Source organism: Dromiciops gliroides, chromosome 3 (genome assembly GCF_019393635.1).
Source record: "Dromiciops gliroides isolate mDroGli1 chromosome 3, mDroGli1.pri, whole genome shotgun sequence".
In the NCBI taxonomy this organism is placed as follows: domain Eukaryota; kingdom Metazoa; phylum Chordata; class Mammalia; order Microbiotheria; family Microbiotheriidae; genus Dromiciops; species Dromiciops gliroides.
The window spans coordinates 255,261,226-255,283,553 of record NC_057863.1 but is presented as its reverse complement, the minus strand read 5'-3'; positions in this window follow the sequence as shown (position 1 = coordinate 255,283,553).

Genomic DNA, 22,328 nt, shown 5'->3' with positions numbered 1-22,328 from the left:
ACAAAACATAGAAACAATTAAAGATTATGTGAAATAAAATTATAATAATGGAACAAAAAGGAGTCTTCAGGGGAAAAGCCATATCCCTGAAAAGTATGCATTCACAAAATAGGAAAAGAGAAGACTAATTTCTTAATTATGCATCTTAAAAATTAGAAATTCAACAAATAAACAAAACTAAAGTACAAAACAGGAGATATCAAAAATAAGAGAAATAAATTGCAAACAAAAGATAGAAATGATAAATAAAAAAAAGTTGATTCTTTGAAAAGACTAATAAAGCTGATAAATTTTTAACTAATCTCTTTAAAAAGAAGAGGGCAGAGGGGCAGCTAGGTGACACAGTGGATAAAGCACCGGCCCTGGATTCAGCATGACCTGAGTTCAAATCCAGCCTCAGACACTTGACACTTACTAGCTGTATGACCTTGGGCAAGTCACTTAACCCTCATTGCACCGCAAAAAACAAACAAACAAAAAAAACAAAAAAGGGCAGAATATCAAAACAATAAAATAGCAATGGTGAAATGACAACAAAAACAGAAGAAATAAAAAGAATAATCAGAATATATTATGCAGTTATACGCTAACAAAACTAAGAACACAAAGGCAATAGAACAATTCCTTCAAAAATATAAACTACCCAAACTATCAAAAGAAAAGATAGAACCCATTCTCCTCAGAAACTTTGTGTATGTGTTAAGAGAAAAGATGAAAGCCTTATTGTGAGGGTATTTGTAACGTCTGTTGCTATACTGCCTCAGTAATTATCCTTTTCTAGAAGGTAATTGATGCCTTCTTGTTGATTAATTTGGGAAAACGCACAAGATAGGGGCTCATGGGTAACACTACTAGAAATCAAAACTTCTCAGGTTATCTCTGGTATACTGAGGGGAGTAGTAGTGCCATACCACTGGAAACCTAACCTTATAGTGCAATGGGAGTTGGGAGAGTAAACCCAAAGAGGATGCAATAGTGGACTAAAATTGAGGAAAAAAATGTTTTCCTTCTGATGAGAATATATTCATTCTGCTTCAATAAGAGGTCAGGTGATGTGAAAGTTATGAATTCTATAGAGAATACTTGAAAGAATAACATTATCTTCTATTTAGTTATATTTGCCATGCTATTTCCCCCAAATTTAGAAGTGAAAAATTCTTATATTCCTGGAGAAATATAAATCTACTGGAAACATTAAAAAAAAACTATCTAGGGAGATGTGGGATAATATTTTCCCTCTGAAGACTCTACCACCACCATCACCATGTGACTGGACAAAATATGTCTTTTATAGGAAATTAAAGAAACATTTTTTCCAGTTAGAGTTAGTCCTTACCACTCCTGCCTTATGTGACTTGTTTTAGTTACAAACCATCTATATAAAAAATACCTTCCTTTGCACAGTTTTCTTCTCTTTGTTTTGCTTGATATTTAAAATCTTCAATAAAATATAAGTGAGCAATAGCTTCCTAAAAACCACAAATTTCCATTTATATTTAACTTTATCTCAGTGTTCTTTTTGATTGCCCAAAGGACTCTCTCTTCTCATTTGGCATAATTCTAAATTGATTTGAATCATATTCATCTTACTTCTACTGGACCTGAAATTTGAAACCAATAATAAGTTGTATTCTTTCATTATAGTAAATTACTTTCATTACAGTAAACTACATGTGATGGCTTTAGTTCACTTGGGCTGCTTTAGGTACAGGAATATTAATTTGGTTCAATATTTGTGCAAATTGTACAAATTTCATTTGTACATACATTTGCCAACAAAACCAGTCAATTCATTTTATTACCATATTGATAAGAAGGTATAAGAGAAGGATTTTTTTTAAATTTAAGTCTAAACCAAACAATACATTTTTGCTGGTGCTGCCAATACTTTCAGCACCAGTTTGACTTTTCTATTTTAATTATTCAACAAAAACATATCAGTTAAAACCCTTGTGGCTTTTGATTATATGTTTTCTTTTCAATGTCTTACTCAGAAGATTGTCATTTTATTTCAATATTGAGGAACTCTTTCTGGGCCACCAAGGACTGTGGCACTGTGCCCCCTTTGTGTTTTATACTAAGGCATGTGTCTAGATCAGGTTCAAATCTGAGAGGACTACCACTAAAGAGAGGAGTTAGATTTTCTTTATTACTTAACCTGTGGCTCATATCTAGGTTTTCCTGAAAAGTACAAAGAGGAAGTCAAAGGCATTCATTGTTTTTTGAGATTGGTAATTTATTTTCTTATATAAAAGAAATGATAAACATAAAAGATTCACAGTGTAGATTGACAGAACAACTTAAAACAATTCAGTAACAACTTAAAATTATTGTTATAAATGCATCGGATTGTAATTGGGTTAAATTTTTACCCCAGACTAGGAGGGATCCTTGCTGATATTTGAATCTCATAACAACATAAAGCAATTTGTAGAATTTCTAATTAGGAGTTTTTAAATTTCACCTCAGCTCTGTATTGTCCTGGTACATGCCTGATAAAATTTTCAGACTTGTACCAATCCTCTTGTCAGTGGATGGCTTCTGCAAGAGCACTGGAGTGCTCACTGTGTAGATAGGACCAGGCCCTCTTGAACTTTTTACCTTGATTTATAACTACTGTTCTTGCTACTCTGTCTCAGTAGATATCCTTTTCTAAAAGCTAATTAATGCCTTCTGATTGAGTAATTTGGAGGAACACAAAAGATGCGGAATCATGAGTGACACTATTAGAAAAACTCCAAACCTTTCATATCCTTCTCAGGATAGATACTGATTCACTTGATAGCCAGAAAGAACAAACAATGCATTTTAATTTTATATAATCAAAGTTGTCTATTTTATCTTCTATGATCCTCTCTATCCGTTATTTGGCAATGAACTCTTTCCCTATCAATAATTCTGAAAGGTAATTTCCTCTTGATTCTCATAATTTGTTTATCATGTAACTTTTTATCTAAGTCATGGATCCTGTGAGAAAATGGGTAGTTGTCTCCTCTCAATGGGGATATAACAGTCAATCAAATTCCTCCTGACCTGTTTTTAGGAAAAAGGTCTCAGAACCCCTCCTCCCCCTTGGGCTAACAAAATCACATGGTTCAAGGAGCCCTGGCCTCAATAAGGTCTGCTCCTGAGTTGTGTCCCTATAAGGAAGAATAAGGTCCACTCCTGAGTTATGCTCATATAAGGAAGAACTGATTAGGGATGGGAATACTGTGTTCTGATTAGCTAGATTTTGCACGTAGATTGTAACCCTTGAGTAATTGGACCAATGATGAAAAACGGGAGGGTCCATTCATGTTAGAGACTAGGGTTTAAAACATGTCCTGTGAGCCCCCTTTCTTTGTACCCACTAGCTGCACAGTAGGGTGCCTCCTTCTCACAAGAAGGAAATAAAAGAGCATTTGTCACATCACTGCTGAGTTCCTGAAAATTACTGAGAAGAGGATTGTTTTCCCTCACAGATCCATTTGGAACTTATTTTGTTATATGATATGAAGTGTTGACCTAAACTTAATTTTGGCCAGAGTGATGAATCCTTATTCTAGTAGCTGAGGTCTTTTAGTTTATCAACCATCAGGCTACTTGATTCTTTCTGTCCTCGATTCTAGCCCTCATACTAAGGGAATTCAAGTATATTTGTGTGTGTGTGTGTGTATGTATGTATGTATGTAAAATTCCCTCTAACATCTCAATTCCTCGATTTACTTTTTCATGACTTACTTCTTCACCACACCACAGCTACAAAGAGAGATTGTCATACCCTTAGTCTTGCCATCTCTCAAAAATATTCCACATTCATTTTCATGAACTTTGAAATTACTTTTTCTGATCATAATCTATTTCCACATCTCCCTCTGTCTTGAAACCCTGTTCTTTGTCCTCACCATGACCTTCAATTGCTTCACAGTTCAGTTCTTTTCCAGATCACTCCTACACTGGCTATATTCTTTTCCTTTTCCCATTTTGACCTCTTGGTGACCAATTCAACTCTGCTCTGTCCTTTTCCCTTAAGTCACTTGACCCTTTATCATACTGAATATTTTACCCTGTTAAACCTCTGACTCATTGCATACCATCCAGATATCTTCTGCAACTATCTCATCCTTCACCTGTTTTGCATGATAAAAGGCTCTTCTCCTTTGCAAGACAAACACTTTTACTTGCACAAGTGATCCCATTCCATTTCCTCTTTTCAAGCAGAATGCCCCCCTTAAGCATCCCCATCCTCTCACTTATCTTCAATCCCATTCTCTGGATTTCCCTAGTTCCTATAAATATGCCCATGTTTCTCACATTCTCAAAAACAAACAAAAAACCCACTCACTTGATCTATCCATCTCCACTACTTTATATGTGTGTGTGTGTGTGTATGTGTGTATGTAAACACGTGTGTGTCTTAGATCACTGTATTGCTGAGAATAGTTAACTAATTCACAGTTCTTCACCAAAGAATATTGCTGTCGGGGGAAGCTAAGTGGTGCAGTGGATAGAGCACCAGCCCTGGAGTCAGAAGGACCTGAGTTCAAATCCGGCCTCAGACACTTAACACTTACTAGCTGTGTGACCCTGGGCAAGTCACTTAACCCCAATTGCCTCACAAAAAATTTTTTTTAATTTTTTAAAATAATAATAATATTGCTGTCACTGTTCCCAACATTTCCCTAGTTCTTCTCACTTCGCAATACATCAGTTAATACAAGCCTTTCCAGGCCTTTCTGAAATCATCCTGCTTGTCATTTCTTATAGCACAATAATATTCCATCACCATCATATACCACAGCTTGTTTAGCCATTCCCCAACTGATGGGCATTCCTTTCATTTCCAATTCTTAAGCACCACAAAAAGAGCTTATGCTACTGTATTCAAAGCTAATTCTAGGGGTCTGAAAGTTTTCAGTGCTTCTCAGGTGGTGTGATCCAGGAAGAGGTGAGATCAACGCTCTGTCAAGTCTGGTCTTTACCCAGGAAGGCCCTCTATTCCCTTGCACCCACAAGGGCTAGTGCTCTTCTCTTCACTTAAATTGCAACCCATCACTGTCTATGGGCAATGCAACAAGGTCCTGTGCCTAGTGTCAGCTCAGGGTCCCTTATAATCCCTTTCTGTCCAGTTGTCCAACCTTTTTACAATCTCTGGGCTGGGGGCTCCCAAAGATACTGTTGCTCCTGCTGTCACCCCACCTCCAAGGGTCACACCTAGTGCTGCCACCGTGTGTGCTATAGGCTTCTCCCCACCCCAGTGTTACAGAATTCCCCTGCCCATCATCTAAATTTTCTGGAGCTGAAAAAAAAATGTGTCATCATGACCTTTTATTGGCTCTGTCATTCCAGAATTTGGCTTGAAACATTATTTTAAAGTTGTTTGGAGGGGAATGTTGGAAGTGTTCAGCTGAGTTGCTGCCTCTACTCTTTCTCTCCAATTTTTGATGTCCTTTTATGCTTATTTTAGATTTGTTTATTTGCTGACTTTCTTAATTCTTTTCATGCTAAACTTCTATTTTTCTACTTAAGTATGCTTGTATGGATATTATTTTTTTTTTCTCTCTGAGCCTGACATTCTATCCACTGCAGAACTTAGCTGCCTTTAACCTATTGTAAGGGAAGTCTATCCAGACCAGATCTCTTCCTTTCACCGTCTACACTGCCCCTCCCTCCATTTTTATCCCTTTCCCTTGTTAGTCTTTGACTTGTCTTACAGTTTTACTTAATAACTCCCTTTTTCTCACTTGCTTTAATCTAGTTATTTAATTCTTCCCTTATTTTTTCCCTCTAAAATAATCAAGTAGGATCCCCCTTCCTCTCCTCTCCTCTCCTGCAACTTATTTTGTTCTTTAGGGTTTGTTTGGTTTTTTACTTAAACTTCAGTTTCTGGACCGTTTTCTAAAAAGGATTTCTTTCCCTCATTCTCTTCATTATTTATGCTCCCTTCTGCCTATTCTAGGCTTTCATTCTTTGACTCATGTTTTGTATACTTATATATTTAGTGTTGGTTTTTTATTATTTGTATCCCTCATGGAATTCAAAGTTGTGTGGTACCTTTTGGGTTTTCACTTCTAAAGAATTTGTTATTTCATTGTAGATCTTACTCTTTGCACCCCCCCCCCACCTTATTCTGTTGTTCATCATTATGAAAAATAACAATTCCTGCAGGTAATAGAGGTTATTGTTGCATGGTACTAATTCATTAGTGATCTTTGCCCTCCTTTTGTTCTATTTACTCTGTTACCTAGAAATTTCTTCCCTGGGTCCATACCCTCTCAGTCTTCTGGGTATCAGTTGCCCCAGGAGTGTTCATTCTCCTTCTCCTGAGGCAGGATTCTGTAAGCATGTATCTGAAGACAGTGTCAATTGTAAGGTCCCCATCTCCCTTTATGGAATATCTCTTCTCCCATAGCAGGATTCATTAATGATGTCTCCTCCCACTATTAGAACAGGGTTTCCCCCTTCCTTTTCCCCTTTTTTCATCCCTCTCTTTTCCTCCTCACTCAGTGTTCTGTAGGCTATCATCTTCCTAAAAGACTATAGGAGTTGGGGCAGCTAGGTGGCACAGTGGATAAAGCACTGGCCCTGGATTCAGGAGTACCTGAGTTCAAATCTGGCCTCAGACATTTGACACTAACTGTGTGACCCTGGGCAAGTCACTTAACCCCCATTGCCCTGAAAAAAAAAAAAGACTATAGGAGTTATTTTCGCTTTATTGTTAGCCTTTGACTAGATCAGTGTATATCACACATTCTCCTCTACCTTCTTCCTCCTCTTCTTTCTTTTATGTACTCTCTCATGTGGTAATTTATTCCTACCAAAACAAAAGACAACAACAAAAAAATGTTGTTTTGCCTGTAGGTGGGGTGTTATGAAATGTAGTCCGTGATGTTTCTGGCCTCTTTCTCCATCGCAACTACTATCTGATGTTTGTTTTTACCTTGTCCTCTCATGCACTTTTAGGAAGAAAACCCTTAATGATTTTTCTGTTATTATTTTTGTTGTGGTGTTGGTCCTTATTTGCTGCAATTATTTGTCCTTCTTGTATTTCTGTTGTCTGGGGTGTTTGAGAAGCAAATGATCTCGTCAGGCCTGGTTTTTTTTCTAAGAACATTTTAAATACCTCTTTTTCATATATGGTTAAGCTCAGATTTGCAGGGTAGGTCACCTTGAGCTCCTTTGCTCTTTAGAACATATTATTTCATTTGCTCATGTAGTTTCTGGTAGGTACAAAAGTGTTATTCCAATCTCCTTTCCTTTATATTTGAAGGTCTTTCTCCTGGTCACATGTAGAATTTATTGCTTGTCAGTGGAATTGTTCAATTGAGCTACCATGTGTTTTAGAGTTTGCAGCATAGTTTTGTTTGTTTTATTTTTTTCTGAAGGAACTTTATGGATTCTTTCAATTGGCATTTTGTCTTTTGTGTTCAGAAGTTCTGGGTAGTTTTCTTCTATTAGTTATTGCATTATATTGTTTATGATTTTTTTTAACTTCTCATGTTCGTTTGAGAGACCTATTATTATTAAGTTGTCTTTTATATCCTGTCTTTAAGATAAATATGCTTTGCTGGTAGGGAGAGCATGTATTATTTTAATAGAGTTATTTTTTGCTTCTGTTCTTCCAAATTGTCTTTCATTTCCATGTATTTGTATTCTCACTCAGTTGTATTCTTTTTTGTTTTATGGGTAATATTTGCTACCAAGGATTTTAGGTTTTCTATTCTGCCAATTATTTCTTCTGTGAAGGCTATAATTCTGCTTTCACAATTCTTATTTCTTTTTAAAACCCCTAAAGAACATCTTGCTGCAGTTTAATGCTCTCTTGAGAATATAGAGGGTCTTCTGCCTCATTAGGTGGTGATGCATTTTTCTTTTTCTTCTAATGACCATTGATAGATGTTTGAATTCTTTTTCCTAATGTGGAGTCTATTTTCCCTTCTATTTTTAATATGTTATATTTATTAATATTTAATGTTTATTCTGTTAATAATATTTCCCTGTTGATTTATCTATTGTTTATTTATCTGTTCCTCCTGAAATCTTTGGTAATTTTAATATTTTCCCTCTTGCTCACTTTCTGACTCCCTCTCTTTTGATCACAGTTTCCCTAGGGGCTGCATCTCAAAATTCTCTCAATCCTTCCCATGCTTGGGAATTTACAGTTCGCTGCCTTAGATCTCCTCCTCAAGTGCCTTTTGAGGGGATAAAACTGGCCCCAGGGCATGCTGCATTCTTTCTTTCAAGGTTAGTGTTGTGTCACACATCCCTAACACCCATTTCCTGCCCCAGTTCCCTGTTTCTTCACTCTTTGGCTGATATGCTGCAACAAAAAGTACTGCCTTCCTTACCACTGTCACACTCCTCACTACTGTTGCAACCTAAGCAAATTTCAACAGTTTGGATCTCTGTAGAACTGAGTTTGAAGGGAGTCTAGTGTTGACTTCTGTTGTAAGAGTGTGAGTTAACTTGTAGATCTCTGCTGCCAAGAGTATACTGGGTATTAGTGGAAAGAGTGTTGACTAAGAGTGTTGTCTAAATTTTGCCTTGTTTGTGTTCTAAGTTCCCTAGATCATGGAAACAGCTGAAATTTCTGGAGCATAACTCCTATTTTGGAGAAGTTTAAGAAGTTATGACAATAAGAAAAGATATCTAATCCTCCCTTGTTATTCACTTCTGCATTATGTCTATATCCCAAACAAATCAAAGAAAGAAGGTAAGGACTCATGTACAAAAACCTTCTAGCAGCTCTTTTTGTAGTGTCAGAGAAATGGAAACTAACTGGCAGCCTGTCAATTAGAGAATAGAGAAACAAATTATGTTATATGAATATAATAGAATATTGTTGTAACACAAGAAATGATGAAAAGGACAGTTTCAGAAGAACCCAGGAATAATTTTGTGAAATGGTACAAAGTGAAGTAAAGAAAATTTTTTTAAAATTCTATAACATTATAAACATTATAAAGAAAAAAACCTTTGAAAGACATGATCAATGTAGTAACTAACCATATATAATTATGTACTTAAAAGTACTTGCTCTGAAGTCATAGAACATAGGATCAAATACTATTTGTGATATTTACTATCTATAATAGGTAGAGTATATATACCATAGGCAAATCAATTAGCCTCCCCAGGACTTAGTTTCCTCATCTATAAAATGAGAAGTTTGGATTAGATCACCTTTGAGGTCACTTCCAGCTCTGGATCTATTATCATGTGGTCCTAATATAAGGGTGAGTTCAAAATCTTTACACTCTGACCAGAAGTATCTATATTAAAAAAAAAAAAAGGCTGCTATGAGCATAGAGAAAACAATGACCTTTCTCCTGTGGCTTAGTTCTTTCTTAGCGCCTTTTCCCTACTTACTTCTCTACATGAGAGAATGGAAAAGTTTTAGCATTGGAAACTTGGGTACCCTAAACCACATAGCAGCTATTTACTAGTTATTATTTATTTAGTCCTTGTATGGTTTGTAGTCTAGCCTTCAGAAATTAAAATCAGGAGTTTAAGAATGCCCTCCATGAGCAAATATGAGGTTATCCACAGGGACCTCAAGCCTAGCCAATGAAAAGTTTAGTACAAATAAGCCTTAAGCCTGAAGCACAATCTACTTGGCTAACAGGGACTCTGCTCATTATTCTAAAGATCTTGGCAACTGGGGTTCTGAATCTCCTTGTATCCAAGGCTCAGAAGGGAGTAAGGCAGTTCAGTCCACAGAAGCAAAACTGCTGAGCAGATATTTTTCCATAGTAAAGACTTTTTACTGTTCCATAGCTGGGGCAATCGCTTTTCTAAAAGAGCTATAAAAAGCTACAGACTTTGAACTAAAAGAGCATGGTAGAAATAGACTTACAATTAAAGACTTCAACTGAGGCCAGAAACTGGAACCAGAGAGAAGCTCTGCAAACACTTGTTCAGTAGGTTCATGCCTGGATGTATCTAGCAGAAGTTATTAGTTAAATGGAATAACATTGAGTGAATCCACATTTGAAAGAGAATATGCATCTAGAAAAAATTAAACATATTAAATATCCAGACCAGCTTCAGATAGTTATTGTTCAGTCATTTTCAGTCATGTCCAACTTTTTGTGACCCCATTTAGGGTTTTCTTGCCAAAGATCCTGAAGTGGTTTGTCATTTCTTTCTCCAACTCATTTTATAAACGGGGATAACTGAGGCAAAAAGGGTTAACTGATTTGCCTGAGGTCAAACAGCTAATAAGTGTCTGAGACAAGATTTTAATTCAGGGAGATGAGACTTCCTACTCCAGGCCCTACACTCTAACCACTGTACCATCTAGCTGACCCCATCAGACAGAATACTGTATAATAAAGTTTAGGAGGGACCAGGCTCAGCCAGCATAGTAAAAAAAAAAAAAAAAAGATTACCAGAAAACAACATAAGCATAAATTGACCTTTGATACATGTTGGGCAGCTAGGTAGCATAGTGAAGATGGTGCTCGGCTTGAAGTCAAGAAGACTTGAATTCAAATCTAGCTTAGACACTTTCTCGCTGTGTGATCCTGGGCAAGTCACTTATCCACTGTTTGCTCAGTTTTATCATCTGTAAAATGAGGATAATATTAAAACCTACCTCCGAGGTTTGATATGAGGAGAAAATAAGATAATAACTATAAAGTGCTTAGCACAGTGCCTGGCACACAGTAAGTGCTAAATAAATACTAATTATTGTTAGTTCCCTATATTTATCCACATCAAGCATGTGCCTTCTCACATATCTACCTTGACCATGATTATTTCTTATGTCTATGTGTGTCTCTCAATGTATATTCTCTATATTTATCCATTCTTCCTCCAATTGTGTGTATCTGTGGGAAAATGTGTTCTTCTAGGTTTTTAATGAAAATTATTCCTTTTTTCTTGTAATATTTCATTAAATGAAATGCTTAGAATTACTTGTGTCCTCCTGCTGGCTAGTAAAAGTAAATACATCAGGGTAGAGCCAAATGGATGTGTAGAGGCAGCAACATAGCCAAACTCTCCAAATATTCACCTTCAAACAACTTTAAAATAATGTCTCATATTGAATTTTGGAGTAAGAGAGCCAACAAAAGGTGTGGTTGAGACATTTTTTCCAGCCTAATACAACTTAGAAAGTTAGTAAAAAGAGGTTTCTCAACTCTGAGGTAACACTTTACATCCATCATATTGGTTAATATGACAGCAAAGGAAAATTATAAATGTTGGAGAGGATATAGGAAAACTTAGATACCAGTGCATTGTTGATGGAGTTGAGTTGTAAGTTGATCCAACTGCTCTGGAGAGCAATTTGGAACTATGCCAAAGGGATACCAGGCATACCTTTTGATCCAGCAATACCACTACTAGGTCTATACCCCAAAGAAATTTTAAAAGGCTGGGGGAGGATAGGAAATCTATTTATACAAAAGTATATATAGTAGCTCTTTTTGTATTAGAGAAGAATTGGAAATTGGGGAATGGCTGAACAAGTTTTGGTATGTGATTGTAATGGAATATTATTGTGCTAAAAGAAATGATGAGCAGGATTATTTCAGAAAAACCTGGAAAGACTTATATGAATTAATGCAGAGTGAAGTCAGCAGAACCAGGAGAACAGTGTGCACAGTAACAGCAGCAATATTGTATGATGAACACTGAGTAATTTAGCTATTCTCAGCAATATAATGATCCAAGACAATCCCAAAGGAGTTATGATGAAAAATGTGATCTGCCTCTAGAGAAAGAACTGATGGCATCTGAATACAAACTGAAGCACACTATTTTCCACTTTTTTGTTATTCCAGGTTTTCTTCCACAAAACGACTAATATGGAAATGTTTTATATGATTGCACATGTATAACCTATATCAAATTGCTTAGCATCTCAGAGAGGGGATAGGGAAGGGAAGAAGGGATAGAATTTGGAACACAAAAAACCTGCAAATGTTAAAAATTGTTTTTACCTGTAATTGGGGGAAAATAAAATATTTTAAAATCTTGGAAAAAATAAAAGAGGTTTCTGACTCCAGGGTAGGGGCAGACCTGGAATATCTTCAATGGTAGCACCAGCAATGGGCCTTGGAGGCAGCCACAACAACTCCAGCAGGAGCTTCAGGAACTCTCAACTCAGAAACTATAGAGGATTTGGACAACTGGTCAGAAAAAGATTACAGGGGAACCTTTGTTAGCTAGGTGGAACTGGCACTGATTGAAGCCTCTATTGCCCATATGTAGTTCTGTGTCACAGTTCCAGGGAGAGGAGCACTTGTGGTCAATCACAACTGATCGGTGTCCCGATCATAGTTCCAGGGCTAGAAGTAACTCTAGTGTTTGCGGCTACAAGAGAGCATGGGACCTGGTCCTAGGGCTGAGAGAAGTGCAAACATTTGCAGCTTCAGGGAAACAGGGGACCTTTCAGAACACAGACAAGGAGAACAGTGATGATACCTCTCCTCAGATCTCACTACCCTGGAAGCACCAAAACTCATAGATGCCCAGAACTAGTTCTGAAAATAGCAACAAGAGAAAGTCTGAAGCTTGGGACAGTGCCTCCCCATTCCCAGGTGAGGAGAGCCCAACTTTAACATAGAGTTTAAAGTCAAGAAATAAGCTGAAAAAAGTGAGGAAATCGTAAAAGGGATACAAAAAATAGTGAAGAAAATAATTCCTTAAAAACAGAATTGTCCTAATTATAAAAAAGGCACAAAAATTCATTGCAGAAAAGAACTCCTTGAAAAGAAGAATAAGCCAAATGGAAAAGGAGGTACAAAAATTCACTGAAGAAAATAATTCCTAAAAATTAGAATCGGTCAATTGGAAGTTAAAGACTCCATGAGACATCAAAAAACAATAAAACAAAGTGTAAGAATATCTCAGTGGAAAAACAATGACATAAAAAAAATGTAGAGGAGATATTTTAAGAATTATTGGACTACCTGAAAGCCATTATCAAAAAAAAAAAATCCTAGACATCAACTTTCAATAATTATCAAGAAGGGGCAGCTAGGTGGCACAGTGGATAGACCACTAGCCCTGGAGTCAGGAGTACCTGAGTTCAAATCCGGCCTCAGACACTTAACACTTACTAGCTGTGTGACCCTGGGCAAGTCACTTAACCCTAGTTGCCTCACTAAAAAAAAAAAGAAAAGAAAGAAAGAAAGAAAGAAATTATCAAGAAAAATGGCCTTGGGGGCAGCTAGGTGGCACAGTGGATAAAGCACTGGGCCTGAATTCAGGAGGACCTGAGTTCAAACCTGGCCTCAGAGACTTGACACTTACTAGCTGTGTGACCCTGGGCAAGTCACTTAACCCCCATCGCCCCACAAAAAAAAAAAAGAAAAATGGCCTTGATATCCTAGAAGCAAAGGGTGAAGTAGAAATATAAAGAATCCACCAATCGGGGCAGCCAGATGGCGCAATGGATAGAGCACCGGCCCTGGAGTCAGGAGTACCTGAGTTCAAATCCAGCCTCAGACACTTACCACTTACTAGCTGTGTGACCCTGGGCAAGTCACTTAACCCCAATTGCCTCACTAAAAAAAAAAAAAAAAAGAATCCACCAATCACCTTCTGAAAGACAGTCCAAAATGAAAACTCCCAGAAACATTTCAGCCAAATTCCAGAGCTCCCAGGTCAAACAGAAATTATTATAAAGAGCCAGGGAAATAATTCAAATATCATAGAGCCACAGTCAGGATAACAAAAGCTTTCACATTAAAGAACTGGAGAGCTTGGAATATGATATTCTGAAATGTAGAGGAGCTAGGATTATAATCAAGAATCTCCTACCCAACAAAACTAAATATAATCCTTCAGAATGAAGATGGAAACTTGGTGAAATAGAGGATTTTCAAGCATTCCTAATGAGAAGTCCAGAGCAAAATAGAAAATTTTACATTCAAGCACAAGACTCAAGAAGAACATAAATAGGTAAACATGAAAGAGAAATTATAAAGGATTCAATAACATCAAACTCTTTATATTACTATATTGAAAGATAATATGTGTGATTCCTAAGAACTTTGTCATTATTATGGCAGGTAGAAGGAGTCTCCATGGATAGAAAATATGAGTGTGAGTCAATTATGTTGAGAAGATCTCCAAAAAATTAAGGGGTAAGAAAAAGGGTTTCACTGAGAGAAGGGAGAAGGAAAATATAGAATGGGAAAAATTATCTCACAAAAAAAAGGTTGGCAGGCAATGCTTGAATCCCACTCTGATCAGAATTGGTCCAAAAAGGGAAGTGTATGCATGTGTGTGTGTGTGTGTGTATATATATATATATATATGTGTGTGTGTGTGTGTGTGTGTGTGTGTGTGTGTATGTATATATGTGTGTGTATATGTATATGTACGTATATGTATATGTGTATATACATACATACACAAACAGTTGGGTTTAGAAATCTATCTTACGCAACAGGGAAATAAGAGGAGAAGGGGATAAGAGAAAGTGGAGGGGGTAATGATAAAAAGGAGGGTGGTTTAAGGCAAGAAGTGGCCATAAACAAAACAAACTTTTGAGCAAAAAACAGAAGAGAGAGAGAGAGAGAGAGAGAGAGAGAGAGAGAGAGAGAGAAGGAAAAACAGAAGAAAATAGGATAGTGGTAAATACAGTTAGTAATCATAACTGTGAGGGACAAGTTCACCCATAAAACAAATATGATTAGCAGAATGGATTCTAAACTAGAATCCAACAATATGTTGTTTATAAGAGACATACTTGAAACAGAAAGACACACCCAGAGTTCAACTAAGGAGCTAGATTAGAATCTATTATGCTTCAGCTGAAATGAAAAAGTCAGGGCTAGCAGGCATGATCTCATACAAAGCAAAACCAAAAATAGATCTAATTAAAAAAATAATCATGGAAATTACCTACCAAGTACCACAGACAATAAAGTAATATTTTTTTAAGTGTACAGAAAGTTTCTTTGATAAAGGTATCTTTTTTTTTTTTTAGTGAGGCAACTGGGGTTAAGTGACTTGCCTAGGGTCACACAGCTAGTAAGTGTTAAGTGTCTGAGGCCGGATTTGAACTCAGGTACTCCTGACTCCAGGGCCGGTGCTCTATCCACTGCACCATCTAGCTGCCCCTAAAGGTATCATTTTTCAAACATAGGGTATTGAATCAAATTTACAAAAGTAAGGGCCATTCCCCAATTGATAAATGGTCAAAAGATAGAATATGCAATTTCCAGAAGAAGAAATCAAATCTCTATAGTCATAGCTTAGAAATGTTCTGAATAACTACTGCTTAGAGAAATGCAAATTAAAACAACTTTGAGGTATCACCTCATACCTCCCAGAAATGACAAATTCTGAAGAGAATTTGGAAAATTACATACTCTAATGCACTGTTGACAGAGCTGTGAACTGATTTAAACATTCTGAAGAACAATTTGGAACTATATCCAAAGGACTATATGAATGTGATACCCAGCAATGCCACTATTAGACCTGTACCCCAAAGAAATCAATGAAAAAGGAAAAAGATCAACATGTACAAAAATATTTATAGCAATTTTTTGTGGTGTTGTTCATCCTTAGTTTTAAAGAGGACCAATGATATAATGGGGTGATGTCTTGACTTGCATGTGAATTGGATTTAAGTGAGGCAGAGTTGCAAAAATTTGTCAGCTTCACTCTCTTCCAGCATCATCAAAGTCCAGGAGCCAGACAAAAGTCAAGACAACTGGAGAAAGCTTGAGATAACCTTGACATCTGTGATGTTTGACCAATCTTTAAGTGTTTCACAGAACCTACCTCTTCCTCCTTCATGGCCATTGGAACAAATTGTTCTCATCCACCCCTGGGGGCAGAGAAAGTCTTCGTATTCTTAGGGCCAGACATCCCTTTAATTCACTGACAGGTTTAAGGCTTGTCAGTTACCCTTAACCTGATTTAGCCTATCTGCTGGATGGTTTTACTGGGTTGTGGTTACTGCACATGTGACAGCTTCTTGTCACAGGTGAGAGAATTGAACATTGAGGGGATGCCAATCAATTGGGGAATGGATGGAACAAGTTGTGGTATATGATTGTGATGAAGTACCATTGTACTATAAGAAAAGATGAGAGGGATGGTTTCAGAAAATTATGAGAACTATATGAACTGATGCAAAGTGAAATGAGCAAAATCAGGATATCATTGCAGACAGTAAAAGCAATATGGGAATAATGATCAACTGTGAAAGACTTAGTTATTCTTTTTTTTTTTCAATTTTTTTCTTTCCTTTTTTTTCCCCTCAGGGTAATCAGGGTTAAGTAACTTTCCAAGGGTCACACAGCTAGTAAGTGTCTGAGGCCAGATTTGAACTCAGGTCCTCCTGAATCCAGGGCCAGTGATTTTTCCACTGTGCCACCGAGCTGCCCCCACACTTAGTTATTCTTTTTTTGTGTGTGAGGCAATTGGGGTTAAGTGACTTGCCCAGGGTCACACAGCTACTAAGTGTTAAGTGTGTGAGGCCAGATTTGAACTCAGGTCCTCCTGAATCCAAGGCCAGTGCTCTATCCACTGCAGTACCTAGCTGCCCCAGTTATTCTTATCAATAAAATGATCCAAGACAATTCCAAAGGACTAATGACAAATACTATCCATTTCTAGAGAGAGAACTGATGTATTCAGGGTAAAAACCAAAGTATATTTTTCTCACTTTATTTTTTGTTGTTTTTTTTTTAATTATAGCCAATATAGAAATGTTTTACATGATATCATGTGTCTAACTGATATATTTCTTGTCTTCTCAGTGAATGGATAAGTATTGGGAGTGAGAGGAGAGAATTTAGAACTCAAAAAATTTTTAAAGAACATTTAAAATAAATAAAAACTAGTTTTGAAAATAAAAATGTAAATACATAATAGGGACTTGTTTACTATGTCTTTCAGTGGATGCAAACCTACAAGCTAGTTTGAACCTAGAATAATTATCTCTGAGGGATTTGCCCTGCAAGTTACAGGGAAGATGATGTCAGATAGGATTCCTAGGGATGTGCATAAGAAATAAGGGAGAAATGACAAGGCAGCAGCTACCAATAGTTTATGACTGAATAATTGGGATTCTGAGTTAACCCATGAGTCAGTAAATTACCAGACCCTTGCCAGTAACAATGTCAAAATTCTCTTTCTTGTGTAATCACCTAAAACTGTTTTTCCTTAACTTATTTTCTAATGAGGGACAGAATGACATAACGTACACAGAGCTTGCCTCAAAGCTAGGAAGACTTAATTTCAATTCCTGTCTCTTGAAGATATGGGCTGCATGACCTATGGCAAATGACTTATTATCTTAATGTCCTTGATAATTCTCAAAGACTGTAATATGACGACAAGGTACCAGTATACACTGGTAGAAATAATTTCCTTACCTGGGAGTTTCCTGTACAAATAAAACAGGTTTAATCCTTATTTCTATCTCTGATATTAATTCCATTTCTGAAACTCACCCCCTCTCTTATGTTTCACTCTTGTTAACTCATCTTCACATCTTAATAATGGCCTTCTAATCTTTGAGAAAATTGTGAAAACTCCATCAATGCAGATGATTTAATGGAATGCATAACTATTCACTTGTGAAGTATATTTCAATATTTTTTTTATTTTTATTTATAACTATTTCAGGGTTTTATGAACATGACCATATAAGACTATTTCAAAATTCATGTTATTAAGCCAATATTTGTCCACAGTTATAATAAAATTGAAATCATGTGAAGAGTACTATAATCAAATATTATGAATACAAATTCATGTAATGTTCTAAAATTTTCATTTAAGGTTTGCTCTGTTATAAATTCAAGCAGAAATTCATGTACATGGTTTTCTTTTGTAATTCTCAAGGAACCTATTTCTATAGGTTAAGATACTTCAAATTGTTAATATGGAAAAATGTGTAACTATTTTCTATAAGAAATAAACTCTAAAAATTTGTTTGAAAATAGTTATCAGTGGGGGCAGCTAGGTGGCGCAGTGGATAGAGCACCAGCCCTGGAGTCAGGAGGACCTGAGTTCAAATCTGGCCTCAAACACTTACCACTTACTAGCTGTGTGACCCTGGGCAAGTCACTTAACCCCAATTGCCTCACTTAAAAAAAAAAAGTTATCAGTGGAGCTAAGATGGTGGAAGAAAGGCAATAACTTGTCTCCAAATACTATCAAAGAATGCCCCATAAGATAATTTCTGGAGCAGCAGAGCCCACTCAGAGAGAGGACTTTCAGGCATTCTCAATGAAAAGACCTGAGCTAAATAGAAAATTTGACTTTCAAATACAGGATCATAGAGAAGCATAAAAAGGTTAACAGGATAAAGAAATCATAAGGGATATTAAAAAGTTAAACGGTTTACATTCCTACATGGGAAGATCATACTTGTAACTCATAAGAACTTTCTCATAATTAGGGCAGCTAGATGGTGTATAGTTAGACAGAGGGCACAGGTGTGAGTTGAATATTATTAATTAATAAATTGAATATTATTAATTAATAAATTAATAAAATTAAGGGGGTGAGAGGAATGCACTGGGAGAAAGGGAAAGGAAGAGGTGGAATGGAAACAAGAAGCTTATACAGTGGAAGGGAAGATGGAGAAGGGGCTGGGGATTGAGTGAACCTTACTCTCATCAAAATTGGCTCAAAGAGGGAATAACATACACATTCAATTGAGTATAGTAATATATCTTACCCTGCAAGAAAGTAGGAGGGGAAGAGGATGGGGGGTGATAGAAGGGAGGGCAGATTAAGGGAGGGGGGAGGCAAAAGTAAAACACTTTTGAGGATGGACAGGGTAAAAGAAGATAGAAATAAAGTAAATGTCATAGGGAGGGAATAGGATGGAGGCAAATACAGTTAGCAATAGTAACTGTGAAAAAAATTGAAGCAAGTTTGTCTGACAGGCCTCATTTCTCAAACACATAGAGAACTGAGTCACATTTGTTAAAATAAGAGTCATTCCCCAATTGATAGATGATCAAAAGATATGAAGTTTTCAGATAAAATAATCAAAGCTACCTATAGCCATATTGGAAAAAAAAGAAAAAAACCCATTAATACTCTAATATTCTCTAGAGCAATTTGGAACTATGGCCAAAGGGCTATAAAAACATGCATACTCTTTGATCTAATAAGACCACTACTAGGTTGGTATACAAAATGAGATAAAAAACCAAAAAGTTGAATTTAAAATTGAGGAGATGGCCATCAATTGGGAAATGGCTGAACAAACTGTGGGATGAGATTATAATAGAACACTATTGTGCTATAAGAAATGATGAGTGGGGGCCGGGGTGGGGGCAGCTAGGTGGCATAATGGATAAATCACTGGCCCTCGATTCAGGAGGACCTTAGTTCAAATCCAACCTCAGACACTTGACACTTAATAGCTGTGTAACCCTGGCCAAGTCACTTAACCCTCATTGCCCCTCAAAAAAAAATTATAAGCAGGATGCTATCAGAAAAACCTGGAAAGATTTACATGAGCTGATGCAAAGTAAAATGTACTGTATACAAAGTAACAGCAATATTGTAAGATGATCAGCTGTGAATGATTTAGTTATTTTCAGCAATGCAATGATCCAAGACCACTCTGAAGGACTTATGAAAAAATGCAATCCATCTTTAGAGAAAGAACTGATGGTGTCTGAATACAGATTGAAGCATGATTTTTTTAGTTCCTTTTTCTAAATTTTTTTTGTCTGTTTTCTTTCATAACCTGACTAATGTGGAAATGTTTTGGATGATTACACATGTATAACTTATATTGAATTGCTTGTGTTCTTTTTATTTTTTTTGTGTGTGTGTGAGGCAACTGTGGTTAAGTGACTTGCCCAGGGCCACACAGCTAGTAAGTGTTAAGTGTCTGAGGCCGAATTTGAACTCAGGTCCTCCTGACTCCAGGGCCGGTGCTCTATCCACTGCTCCACCTAACTGTCCCGAATTGCTTGTGTTCTTAAGGGGGGTTGGGAAGGGAGGTAGGAAGAGAATTTGGAACACAAACTTTTAAAAATCAACATTAAAAATTATTTTATATGTAATTTGGGAAAAATAAAACTAAATTACAATTTAAAAAGAAAATAGTAATTTTAATGTAAACCATAATAATTACTAAATCTAAAATATAATAATAGTAAGAAGAGTATATCAAAAATGTATTAATAGATAGTAAGAAAAGGGGACATCTAGGAGCTTCAGGATATAGAGTACTAGACTCAATCAAAAAGACCAAAATTTAAATCATGTTTGTGATGTTCACTAGCTGTATGGCCATGGATAATCCACTTTACCTCCCTCAGCCTCAGTTTCCTCACCTATAAAGTTGGGTTAATGATAGCAGCTACTTCCTAGAGTTGTTGTAAGGATCAACTAAGATCAAACTTAAATTGCTTTACAGATTTTGAAGTACTAAATAAATGATATTTATTGTTATTCTTATTCATAAATCTCATTAAATTAAAATAAAATATACTTACAATGATCATCAAATCAATGCACAAGAAATGTTAATTTATCTTTATAAGGATAAATTTTGAACATCAGATTTTCAAAATAATATTTCAGAAGTCCAGGTAAGGGCAATTTCAAAATTAAATTTTATATTTTTATGATCAATCACTTACAATGAGCTTTTAAACAATGAGAAAATCTAAACCCTACAGTTTAAAAAAAGGATATTTATATTACCAACCTATCAATCAGGTTGTTATAAGACTAGTTGGAAAACTTAAAACACCATACTGTCATTGTTATTTTTATTGTTATAAATCTTGCCTCTAAAAGAATCTATTATAAATGTGTAATACTATTGTGTCAAATATAGGAAAGGATAAGATCATGAACACATTGAGTCTAAAACATATTTGTTCTAAAAATAAACTGGTAATCTATTTGAAATTAAAAGGTTGTTTAGAAATCTACTTTAAGCAAAATAAAATATACATAGTGATTATGCTTAATAAGAGTAACACAGATATGTAAATGTGTATATATCTAAACACTATCTTCAGAGACTATTATATATGTACACATACACACACACACACACACACATATATATATATATAAACACTGTATCTTCAGAGATTATTGCATCTCATAACTCAACCAAACAACAATACCATGTTGGTATTTTGAAAATATGCCTTTATTTTTGAGAGAAGTTTAGAGTCATTAAAGGAAATTTGTAGTTTCCTAAGGGCAATCCCGCCTCTACTGTTTGTTTAATTTGAGGACCAATTCATCATCCATCTGTGCTCTCTGTTCGGATGGATGTGTGTATGTGTATGCATAGCGCTAGATAAATTCTACAAGTTGTCCATCTAACTGCAGGTTATTATCTGGAAAACAGTGGTTAGGGGTCTATTCTTTTAAAAAATTAAAAATGTGCATCATCTCCTTCCTGTCAATCTTAAGATGTAAAGACTACTCTCTGAACTCCAGAGGGTTAGTGGGGCATTGCATTTCCCCACACTGGGCCATAAGCCATGAGGTCCTGGTCTCCTAGGCAACTCCATGCTTGGAATGGGGTCATCTCTTGTTTGTCTTCTTTATTATTTTTTTTTTACTTTACTTCTTTACTTTTGGTACAGGGTCTTTTGAGATTTCAAAGGCAGCTGGCAACTTCATCCCACTTTTGAAAATCCAAATATCAGGGTATTGACTACCAGAGCAGTTGGGGCAGAAACATCAGCAGAAGCAGACTGGCCAACAGGGAGAGAGAAAAACTAACAGAATCTAGTGTGGGGGTGTAATTGGAGCATGAAGCAGCCTAATTCCCCTACTTAAGAGACGAGCAACTGCAAAGCAATGAATCCAGTACAAATATCAAGGGAAGGTAAAAGGATAGGAATTGGTAAAATTCACCAACCCATGATGCCTTTTCAACCAATGTGCTAGATAAGGGGGGACCTTTTCTGTTTTTTTGTGAGCGACTGATTTCAGTCAACCCTGAGTGCTAAATTCCTTTTGAAAGTTCCACATGTGTTCAGGGCTTATCTAATTCTCTTTTTTTTAAAATCTCTCCTTTTATGTTTAACATCAGGAAGCAGTATTATTTTATCAGTGGAAATGACATTAAAGAAGATTCATTACCATCTGCTCTGTCTCTGTACCCTAAGGATTATAGGACCTTTCCATCTGACTTGCAGTTGAAATTTCTGTGTTTGTCTTCCCTATTTCAGTGTGACTTTCTAGAGGGAGAGACTGTCTTACTTTTCTATTTGTATCCTTAGTGCTTAGCACATAGTGAGCACCTAATAAATGATTTTTATTTATTCTTTCTTTCTTTCTTTCTTTCTTTCTGTCATCCTTTCTTTTTGACCTGTACATACTGATCCTATTGTTTGGTGAGTTTAGAATTTTATTAGGACTGTCCT